Genomic DNA, 13041 nt, shown 5'->3' on the forward strand with positions numbered 1-13041 from the left:
GCCCTAATAACCAGAATATACAAAGAACTCAAAAAATTAGACAATAAGATAACAAATAACCCAATCAATAAATGGGCCAAGGACCTGAACAGACACTTCTCAGAGGAGGACATACAATCAATCAACAAGTACATGAAAAAATGCTCACCATCGCTAGCAGTCAGAGAAATGCAAATCAAAACTACCCTAAGATACCATCTCACTCCAGTAAGACTGGCAGCCATTAGGAAGTCAAACAACAATAAGTGCTGGAGAGGATGCGGGGAAAAGGGCACTCTTGTTCATTGCTGGTGGGACTGCAAATTGGTGCAGCCAATTTGGAAAGCAGTATGGAGATTTCTCGGAAAGCTGGGAATGGAACCACCATTTGACCCAGCTATTCCCCTTCTCGGTCTATTCCCTAAAGCCCTAACAAGAGCATGCTACAGGGACACTGCTACATCGATGTTCATAGCAGCTCAATTCACGATAGCAAGACTGTGGAACCAGCCTAGATGCCCTTCAATAGATGAATGGATAAAAAAAAATGTGGCATTTATACACTATGGAGTATTACTCTGCATTAAAAAATGACAAAATCATAGAATTTGGAGGGAAATGGATGGCATTAGAGCAGATTATGCTAAGTGAAGCTAGTCAATCTTTAAAAAACAAATACCAAATGACTCCTTTGATATAAGGGGAGTAAACAAGGACAGGGTAGGGACGAAGAGCTTGAGAAGAATATTTACATTAAACAGGGATGAGAGGTGGGAGGGAAAGGGAGTGAGAAGGGAAATTGCATGGAAATGGAAGGCGATCCTCAGGGTTATACAAAATGTCATATAAGAGGAAAGGAGGGGTAAGACAAGATAATACAAATGGAAGAAATGATTTACAGTAGAAGGGGTAGAGAGAGAAAAGGGGAGGGGAGGGGAGGGGAGGGGAGGGGGGATAGTAGAGAATAGGACAGACAGCAGAATACATCAGACACTAGAAAGGCAATATGTCAATCAATGGAAGGGTAACTGATGTGATACAGCAATTTGTATACGGGGTAAAAGCGGGAGTTCATAATCCACTTCAATCAAACCATGTAATATGATGTATTAAGAACTATGTAATGTTATGAACGACCAATAAAATAAAAAAAATAAAATAAAACACACACACACACACAAAAAAGGTGTTGACTCTCTGCAGAATGCTTAGCCCAGTGGAGTTGCATCTCTGCTCTAGTACAGACATAGGAAGGGAATTACCTTTCAGGGATATTGAGATCCATTCCTCAGTCATGTGCACCAATGCAAGTCTATCATCCCAGCAACTTGGGAGACTGATGGATGATGATTGCAAGTTCAACACCAGCCTGGGCAGTGGGCCACTTAGCAAGACCCTGTCTTGAAATAAAAACAAACAAACATGTAAATAGATAGATAGATAGATAGATAAATAAACAAATAAATGGACTGGGAATGTAGCCTAGTCATAGGGTAATGCCCAGTTGGTTTAATACCAGTATTGAGAAAAATGTGTATTTGTTTATGTATATATAGTATATGTTTGTGTGTACTTCTCATTTTTCCATCTTCTCAAATTCCTTATTATATCTAAGAACAAACTTATTGCTTATAAAGTAATATTTTCACTTGAGCTTTGATTCACTTCTAGTAGATTACAAAGAGGTTTTATACTGTACTTGATCTCAATATTATTTTATTTATGTATGACCAGGGCTCTTTCCATACTTTTCTTACACATTTATCAGGTCCAGGTCCACATAACCAGCTATGTATTACATCATTTTGAAAAGTTTTGGGGACAGACGAATTAATTAAACCAAGTTCTAGATTTTTGAGAACTTTAGAATAATGTGGGAATTTGTTCATTCAGAGGCAGGAATCACACACTTTATAGGTAAATAAAGACATATACTATACACATACATTCTATACATTTTCAGCAGAAGGGCCTTCAGAATTCACTTAAGAATGGAAACAGGATGATATACTTGGTTGAGGGAGAAGGGGATGTCAATAAATTTTTAAGAAGAAAAGGTAACAATTGGAAAAGAGTATTGTAAAGAGAAGTAGACACTTTACTGATGGAGGTCCCAGGTAGAATTTTAAGCTGAGAATCAGTACAAACAAAGTCAGGGAGTTTTGAGAAAACAAATCATTGGCAATTTAACTCATTTCTTAGAATGCCTAGAGTACAGGATCTACCAAGAAGAGAGGGATAGAGATAAATTAATGGATATACAGGGTCTCCATTTGTGCCTTGTTAAGAAGCTCATCTTTGAATTTTGTGTCTTGTCAGATACTGGCAGATTTGATGGGAGGAAGAAATTTAGGATTATATTTAGAAAGAACATATAGGATACATATGTAGTATGGATGAAAGGAAGGTGTAATTATCATTGTGGAGAAGTTAGTAGTCATTAGGAGATGGCTGCAGGAGGCTGAATGATGTACTATTCTCTTTACATAGTCTTCCATTTTTTATCACCAATTTCTATTCTATGCTCAGACTGTAACTATTTGTAATTCAATTTACATTCATAATCAAATTCAACTTGAATGAATATAATTCTATAGCCAGAGTTCAGCAAAAAAGAGAAAAGCAATGAAATAAATATATAAATAACAAATAAATACATAAATAAATGGAATGGCTTGTGTCAAAAAGAAAATACAGAAAAATGGCATGAATTTTTTTAAAAAAATCAGAATGAAATTCAGCTAATATAAATAAGTCAGCCATAAAGAATTATGAACAAATATTATAAACTCAAAGAAATGGGCCTGCATAAAATATGTACTCTCCATATTTACAATTTGCTTATGCTTCTATTATAGCAAACACTCAAGTGCAACTAGTAAATCCGTTGGCACACCTTGAGGACAACAGCTTTTTAAATAATGTATTTTCCACTGCTTATCTTGAAGACACAGCATTCCTTTTACAACCTAAGACATTAAATCCAGAGCAATGAATTATCATCACAGATAGGACATTGATTAGATCATCAACTTTATGAAAATACCTTCCTTTAATGAGAGTGTGCCCTGATTAAAGTTGAGGTATCTCCTGTGATAAAAAGGAGAGGAAGAAAAACAACAAGAAGAAAGCACAAAGCATTTCTTGGTAAGATTTTATCCGAACTCTCTTCATGGTGAGGGGAACATTAGATCCAGAATCATCACATAGAAGGATTAATGTTTTGGCTCCCCCTGGAGGATATCACAGAACTTAATAAGAGATGGAGTCAAAGCTAGTTTCCTCAAAACAACATAAAATTGAAAAAAAAATAAAACGGACAGCCACACAACACCAAAACCAGGGAGTTCTGCTTCTACGATAGAAGCTGGAGTTGCTGTGCCACAGGAAACATTAGAACTAAATAGAAAATAAAAGACAACGGTCTATAGTCAAAGGAAAACAAGCAAAGACTAATCACCTAGGGAAGGTAAACTCCTGAGGTAAAGGTCCAGATCATCCTGGTTTTTTGCCTCATGAAAAGTTCCCCATAAGTAGCTCAGAAAGCTGGACTCCTAGCACAGCATGATGGTATTACAGAACACAAAAGGCAGAGAACAGAGTTGAGACCACAATCTGAAATCTGCCAGTCAGGGCGCTGGAAGGGATGCAGATGTAGAGTGTTGGGAAGGGTTCTCCATAATAAATGTCATGGCTTAGAATGTGCAAGAAAGGACTGTGGGAAGAAAACAAAGGAGAATTTCACTGGAAAGACACGAGTTTAAAATACCTATGCACCTATAATAACAGAACTTTAAAATTCATGGACCAGAAATTGGTCCAATTAAAGAGAGATAAGTGTTTAAATTGAAGAATTTAACATATATCTCTCACTAATTGACAGTAATTAATAAACTCAGCTCAGGAGGCTGAGGCAGGAGGATCGAGAGTTCAAAGTCAGCCTCAGCAATTTAGTGAGGCCCTATGTAACTTAACAATTATTAATTAATAGACTGAGTACACAAAAAATATACCATGCATAGAGAAGATCAGAACAATTCTATCAATCAATTTGATCGGCTGACATTTATACAATATTACACTCAACAATTGCAGCTGCACATGCTTTAGAAATACACTTAGAAAAAAACATATGTTGGTCCATAAGACAAAGACATAAAAATTATGTGCAGTATTTTACTTGAACCAAGTTGTATTGAAATAGAAAACAATAAAAAAGTTATAGGAAATTCACAAATATTTTGGAATTATATTCCTGAACATTTTTCACATTTCTGAGAAACTAAGGAGTCAAAACCAATATCTCAAAGGATATTAAAAATACTACAACATATATAAGAAAAACCCCAGCTGTTTACATTCATAGTACATAGCATACTAAGTGCTTAAAAGCAACATGATAGCATTGAAAGCCAATAGTTTAAAAAGAGTAAATTGTGAAGACACTTCTATAAGTTTCTACCCAGTAAGCTCAAGCAATTTAAATTCAAAATAGAAGGCAAGAAAAATAAAAGACAAAAAAGCATCACAACAACAAGAAAAACATGCTGGGGCTGCAGCTTAGCAGTGGAGCTCATATCTAGTATGTGTGAGTTCAGGTTCAATTTACTGCAAAAAATTTAAATAAAAAAGCATAAAACACACCACAGAAGAATTTAAATCTTTCAAGGTTTTAATAAACTTGAAAAACCAATCACAAGATCAAAGAATAAAATAAATATAAGGATTTTAAATTACTAACATAAACAATAAAAAGGAATATCACTATAATGAACTCAAATATTAATACCATAGGCAAAAAATCCAAAATAATCTTGATTATTTTGATGAAATGAGAATTTCCTTGAAAAATTCAGTGTCCAAAACTAATCTAAAAAGACTTAGACTGGGTGTGGTGACACATGGCTGTATTCCCAGAGCTCAGAAGTCTAAGGCAGGAGGATCAAGAGTTCAAAGTCAGCCTCAGCAATTTAGTGACGCCCTATGTAACTTAACAAGACCCTGTTTCAAAATAAAAAAAATAAATAAAAATAAAAAAGGACTTGGATAATGGCTTCATGGTTAAGCCCCACCCCGGGTTTAATCCCTGGTGTAAGAAAAAAGGCTTCTTTCAAATGACCATTTTACTGTTAATGGATTTGAATTTATAGTCAAATCCTTCCCACAGCAATGTATACCAGGTCCATATGGGGTTTAAAATTATTATTTTTTGTAATATTTAGTATTTGGAGTACAGGATAGAAATCATTCTTTTATTTGGTTTCCATTACCTTTACTTCTTTTGCATAGTGTTCTCTTGGGTATAAGGTGATGTTATAATTTTTGTTTCAATCTTCAAATATGATTTAAACATGTATGGAGCATGTCTACCAGAAATTCACAACCACAGAATGTGGCCATGTTTGTAAATTGTGTTTTTGACAATATAATGAATATCAATAAGGTAAAACGAAGGCCTTCTGATTATCATGAGCCCTAATCCAATGACTGATGTCTTTATTAGAGGAGATAATAGAAACACAGATACAAAAAAACCATGTGACTCTGGAGGGAGAGACTGGAAAGAGATCTCTATAAGCCAAGGAATACCAAGTTTTGCCAGCAGCCCTCAAGAAGCTAGAAAGCGGTCAGAAAGGCTAAAAGAAAGTCATAGTCTTGACAATACCTTAATTTAGGACTTCTAACCTCCAGAAATGGAAGAGAGTAAATTTCACTATTTTTTTTTTTTTTTAGAGAGAGAGAATTTTTTTTTAATATTTATTTTTTAGTTTTCGGCGGACTCAACATCTTTGTTGGTATGTGGTGCTGAGGATGGAACCCAGGCCACATGCATGCCAGGTGAGCAAGCTACTGCTTGAGCCACATACCCAGGCCACAAAATTTCACTATTTTTTTTAAGGCCACTTGATCATTCTATAGTACTTTGTTACAGAAGTTCTAAAATTGTATTACAGATTTTTAAAAAAATTACAAAGAATTGGGGTGTTGCTGTAATAAATACCTAAGATTATGAACTAGGCAGTGGGTAGAGAATGGAAGAGTTTTGAGGCACTTAATACAAAAAGCCTAGTTTCCTTGTAAGAGATTGTTGGTAGAAATATAGATGCTACACGTGATTCCAGTGAGAGCTGAAAAACAAGTAAGGAGATCTACAGAGGCATTCTTTCACCTTAGAGGTACATATAGTATCATGAAGAGAATGTTAGTAAAAATATGGACTCTAATGCTCTTCCTGGAGATGCCTTAGAAGACAATGAGGAACATAAAATTGGATATGGTGGGGATCCATATTATAAAATGGCAAGAAAGTGGCTGAATTGTGTTTTGCTATTGGTTGGAAAGCAGAGCTTTTAAATTATTTACTCAGCTGTTAAGCTGAGGGTTTCAGGCAAGATGTGAAAGGCACAGTGGTTTCCTTTTGCTACTTAAAGTAAAATGGGAGAGGGCTCGGGATGTGGCTCATGTGGTAATGTGCTCACCTGGCATGCGCAGGGCACTGGGTTGGATCCTCAGCACCACATAAAAATAAAATAAAGATGTTGTGTCCACCAAAAACTGAAAAATAAATATTAAAAAAATTCTCTCTCTCTCTTTAAAAAAAAAAAAGTAAAATGGGAGAGAAAACAGTATGTTTCAAAAGGACTTGCTAAGCAAGAAGGAGCACATGAGACTTCTGAAAATTCTCCACCTATCCAAATAGGCTGCTCTGGATACCAGGCGAAAAATAACTACTTACAATTAGCCTTGTGAATGTCTACTAATGGGGCTTACATAATAAAAATACTGAATCTTAATTTCTTTCAGATAGATCTGTGATGCTTGGCTATTTTTAATTAATGTTTTTATTGGTACATTATAATTATATATAATAGTTGGGTTCATTGTGACATAATCATGCATGGAATATAATTTGCTCCATTTCAATCCCTATTACTTTTCCTTTTCCTCCTTCATGCCTCCTTCTGTTCCCCTTCCTCTGCTAGTCTTCCTTCTTTTTATTTATCTTTTTTAGATACTGATTTATAATATATATATTATAATATATTATAATATATATTATATTATGTATATTATAAAGGTAGAAATTCCTATATTATATTCATATATGTACATAGAATAATTTGGCCAATTTCTTTATGTAGTTTCTCCTTTTTCTATTTCTTCTCCCTCTCCCTCAATCACTTTCCTCTACTCCACTGTTATTTTGTCTTTCAATCATTTCTGTGTCTATTGTTCAGAGTGAGTAAATTCTCTTGGTTTCTTAATCAAATTTAATTATTTGATCTTCTGTTATCTCCACTGTTCTATAGAACCCTTCCATCAAGTTATTTTTCTCCCTCTGTTATCGGACTTCTAATTTCTATAATTTATTTTTTTCCGATTTTTTAGTACCTTCTTTTTTGAATGTGTCTATTTTGTTTTCATTTGTTTCAAAGAATTTGAAAATGACTGTTAAAGCTTTTCTGTTACTGCTGTTTTAAAATTTTTGGCAGATAATTCTAACATTTGACTCATCATGATAGTGTGTCAGGTTAAATATTTTTTTTTTCTTTCAGGCTACGATTTTCCTGAATCTTGGCACAATGGGATAATTTTTACTGCCTGCTGGACATTTTGAATGTGTTTTTGGAAATTCAGTGTCCTAGTTATCTTTTATTTTATGAAGTGGTCACCCCATTTGGCTTTGTCTCAAAGGTTCTGTCTTACAACCACAGACTGGATCCAATGACCATTTCATTTTTAAACACTTCCTGAATGAGACCACTTGTTGTTGGTATGTTCCCTTTACTGGTGCCCATTGGTCACCCTATCGCTAGGTGATGGAGGGGAGACGAGCCCATGAAAACCAATATTCAAGGCTTTTCCCCTTTTTGTGAGGGGATCCTCCTTGCCTAATGGGACAGAGATTTTTTTTCCCTGGTCTGGTACTTGTTTTGATGAGATCCTACTAGTTGCTGATACCAAATGGCTGGTGTTTCTTTTGGGAGGTGAGGCAAGATAGTCCCTGTGGGGAAGAACAGCATTTCTCTGATTTTTGCTAATGGGATTCTGATCCATTCCTTTTCCAATGCTGGCAGTCTCACTTAGTGTTGTTGGCTGAAGTACATTGGATCTAGGCAGGCTATGAGCTTAATGGGTTTGTAACGTAGGACTTGGAAACACCAGAACTCAGCTTCATTCTTCTGCTGAGGGGTGCTTCACCAGACTTCCTGGCTATGCTATTCCTTTAGCCCTGGAGTCTGTGGATAGTCCATGCTTACCTTTCCACTTATCAGAGTTTTCCTTTTGCTGTGTTGTATTGTTTCCAGAGTATTCCAGAAACTTAGCTGGAAGGAGCAGGGAAACATAAATTTTGCCATCTTTAATAAACCATCATTTTATACTTATATTTTATAACATTCAGAAAGAAATTAATATCATTTTCATAATTTCTTTGAGAAAATAGAAGAAAAAATGTCTATTAAAAAGGCAGCAAAATTCTAATAACATGTCTAACAAGATATTTTGAAAGATCAAGCATTTTTAAAAAGTGTTTTAAACATAGATGAAGAAATCTTCAAAAATACACTAATAAAGCAAACCCAGTAACATAAAAGTTAATAAATTATCACCAAGAAAGTTTTATTTCCCCAATTTAAGGAATTTTCATATTTTAAAATCAATTATGGTACGTGAATATATTAGCAAAATTTAAAAATATGAATCATAACATTGTTTCCATATATGTAAAAACAAAAAAATCAAAAATGTACAATGTTCAGCTTTGAAGATAGAAGAAATACAATGGAAAATATTTACCAATTATCTTGCATGTGATGGGGTCTTTGTTTATGCTAAAATAGAAATCATGTAGTTTTCTTGATATAGTTAAAATTACATATTAAAATCAATGAAACCTAAAATTAATTATTCTGATAATTGCCTATGAGGTTCATAAACTTGATGTATTACTTAAGTTCTTATAATTTCAGTTTCATTTGTAAATTCTCCATAATAAGAATTCTACTCCTCACAGAACTTTTGTAAGTTATAATGAAAAATTCACACACAGTTCTTAGTAAATAAAAAGCATTTTCTCAATAGTCAAGTGTTGCTGTTTGTGATTTTTATATTTAATGCCAAATTTATTATGTGATTAGTCTCATTCACAGAATGATTATATTTATAGATTATTGATTTAAAATACACTTTAATATAAATTCAAACCACTCCTTTTTAGTTACTTAACACGTATACAAATGTTTCACAATATGTTTACTACAAGAAGATTTTCCTCAGGTGAAAAACTGCTCTGAATGACTTCCATGTAGTAGGTGTTGTACTATAGGCTAGGGGTACAGATACTGCCCTGCCTTCATTCTAAAACTAAAATGTCTACCAACAAATATTAATGCTTAAACAGAAAATACATGCAGTGCTAGTGTAGGGGCATCAAACTATTCTGAAGGGTCTCAAAATCATTTCTGAAGGTTATTGAAAGAATAAATCTGAAGTAGAATAGCAGCAAACCGATGGGCAGGAAGAGTGCTCCAAGAGCTTACATTCTTCTGTGTTACTGTGCATGTGGAAAGACTCTGAGCCAAAACAACAAAGAGAAAATACAAAGAACTGAATGATGCTTAGTAATTCACTGGTCATCTGTGGCAAAAGAAGGACAGAATGAAATTTCTAAATAGGTCAAGTGGCAGAGAAAATTTGCCAAAGTTGCCAAAAATCAGAAAAAAAATACATAAATTTGGAACACAAAAATCAAAAGAAAATTTCTGAATTATCTTGAAAGTTGATCAAAACTAAATCACCTATATGGTAATGTATGTGTATAACAGTTAAGATAGGGACTTGATGATGATAAGTGTTGTCAAGGATGCAATGAAACAGCCAAAAAAAATTTTTGGAGTATTGATGATTTTTCAAATTACAACAAACTTTCTGCAGGAGAATTTAAAGATAACTGTCAAAGTGCAAAATATACCTAGTCATTGATGCTGAAATCCTACCTCTAGAAAGAAATACACTATAGAGTTGTATTGCATTTAATTAAATCACTGGTAGGCCTGTGGATAAGAAACCAGTGTATACATGTTTTAAATACAGTGGAATAGTATGCTATCGTTATACAGCATAAGAGAAGACTATAAGGCCCAAATGAAAAGATAATTTTTATGTGATACATGAATAAAAACTATATATGTATGTAAAAAGTACATATATATGTTTATAACATCATACATATACATATATATGTGTGTGTGTTTGTGCTCACACTTATATATGTCTCTGTACATTTAGCTATAGAAAAACATACAAGTAATTTTTAGGAGTGGTTACTTATGGAGATGTATATATGACCCCTTTGTACTAATTAGAAAAGTTAACTTTTTTTTTAAAGTATAGGATTTTTTATTGTGTTTATGACTTTATTAATTATTATGGGAAATAGTTTTAATGATGAAAAAGAAAATGGATTAATTTGGAAATGTGAAAGCACTCCTGAATAGTTCTGATTTAAATGTATTGAACATAATCTCTCATCTGCAATTTGACTTGACTGGGTTATAGTGGCTTTCTGAATAAGTATTGAAGAACTTGATTACATTCGAGCAATTCCTTGGAATTAACATTCAGAAAAGAGTTCATTATATTTTGTGGCAAACAATACACAAGACCCTGAATACCACTATACCTTTGAGAGTTTATTTGGCTCCAAAATTGTTTACTTGTTCCTTAGTGATTATAGAAAAATGGTGCAACTTCTATGGTTTTTCAATTGCTTATATGTAGAATGAGAACAATAACCCCAAGTTCTCCAGGGTGTTGAGAGGTTGATATTATATTCTATTGAATTTTGAAAGTGGTTTAAAAAATAGACTACACAGTTCAACTCAGCTGAGAAGGTCATTCAGACACTACATAAGAGTGTTTTGAGCTATCAGGTTTGGCACAAAGAAAAACATTGATACTAATATCACCTAAAGTAAATATAACTCCAAATGTATTTTCATTTTAGTTTTACTGTGTTCTTAAAATTAAAAATAAACTCCAATTTAAATTTATGCAGATTTGTTATTTCTCATAACTAAACCTAGTTATGTGTAAACAATTAGCCTATTAACCAATTACATGAAAAAATAGTTATAAAAATTTGCACCAACCAATATTTGTGTTCAATTATCGTTAGAAATCATCAATTATTTATGTGAAAGGAAACCATGGGATTTTCCTGCAGGAGGGCATGTTTCTTACTGCCTCTGCAGGATTAAAATTCCTCTAGCAAAATGACCCTCCTTCCTATACACCATATTTCACTGCAAAGTTCTCAGCCAGATTACCCTGGAAACCATAGATCTTTACCGCCTCATCGAGCAGAACTGATTTTGAATGGCATTATAGTACAAGCTGATTCAGATAGAGGTGACAAATTATTGCTGAATGGGCGCATGTAAACATTAAGGAGGAAGGAATCAACATTTTTGGATGGGAGGTCAAAATAAAACTGCAAAAGAATGGGTGTCCAATTCATTCTTTAAAGGAGTAATCCAAAGAATGTTGTAAAACAATTACATTTTGGGGGGCTGGGGTTGTGGCTCAGGGGTAGAGCACTTGCCAGTCATGTGTCAGGTGCTGTGTTCTATCCTCAGCACCACATAAAAATAAAATAAAGGTATCGTGTCCAACCACACGTAAAACAAAATATTTAAAGAAAAATTGCATTGTTTAAAGGGATTTAAGAAAAGTTAATTTCTTATCCTAAAACTCATAAGTGATATTAACTAAAGAAGAATCAGGTAAGATTAGAACAAATTTTCTACAACTTTTTTCTTATTTTCATTTTATAGGGAAAATGTAGGAATAAATAAAAAAGAGTATAAATAAAATAATATATTGAAAATGTCATAAGACACTTGCAGTTATTTTGAATTACCTGCCTTTCCTATCTAATGTTACAAAAGTCTACAAGCTTCAACAAGGTTGTTATGACTTTGTTTTGAGCCCTGGACTTGCTGACCTGAAACAGAACAAAGATGTAGAAATGACATTCACACCTCTTAATTGGTGTCATTAAGAGAATTTTTTTTTTCATGCCAGAGGACAAGTGAGAGACCTCCTTGAGATTACTATGCACTTGGGAAAACTGAAACTGTCTTCTAATGAGAACACAATGCTTGCAGCTCTTAAAAAGGCACCAATTAGCATTTGCTATATGCTTTAAAACAGATATTTTGCTCAGAAAGCATTCTAAGTACTTCTGGTATCCCAGAAGGGGAAAGGGAAAAGCTATGAGAAGGTAAAATATTGCATGCTAATTGTAGAGGTGATAGAAATTTTAAGGGGAAATTGAGATTCTGTATGTGTGCGCATTGTGTGTGCACATATCTGTGCATGGGAATTGGAGAAATGTTTGACAAAACCTCATTGATTTATTATAAAGCATGTCACATAAGAAACTGCTATACTTATTGAAAACTTGGCATGGCACTAGTGTGATGGTAAACGTCAGAAACCTAAAGCATTTTTTAAAGCAATTTTAAGTTTTGAAGAATGTGCTCAAGAAAAAAATGACCTACCATAAGTGCGAACATTTTTTTTTGGGCGGGGGTACCAGGGATTGAACCCAGGGGTGCTTAGCCAGTGAGCCACATCCCCAGCCCTTTTTCATGTATTATTTAGAAACAGGGTCTTGGTTAATTGCTTAGGAGCTCACTAAGTTGCCAAGAATGGCTTTAAACTTTCAGTCCTCCTGCCTCAGCCTCCCAAGCTACTGGAATTACAAACATGCACCACCAAACCACCATAAGTGTAAATATATTACCAAAAGATTTTTAAAGGAATTTCCTGTTTTGACTCAATATTACCTCTGGCCACTGATTGTCCTCTGTGTGTATGTATGTGGTATACATGCACATGTGTATGTTTAAAAGCCAGAGTGTGCCTCCTTACCTTCCTATAAGCAATTACATTATGTTAGAGGCATCTATAGCATCATTATCCAAAGAGTCAGTAAGTATTGTATGTATGTAACTGAAGATCTTCCACTACAAGACCATAATGTTTGTCTAACAA

The sequence above is a fragment of the Urocitellus parryii genome, chromosome 2 (genome assembly GCF_045843805.1).
Source record: "Urocitellus parryii isolate mUroPar1 chromosome 2, mUroPar1.hap1, whole genome shotgun sequence".
Taxonomy (NCBI): Eukaryota; Metazoa; Chordata; class Mammalia; order Rodentia; family Sciuridae; genus Urocitellus; species Urocitellus parryii.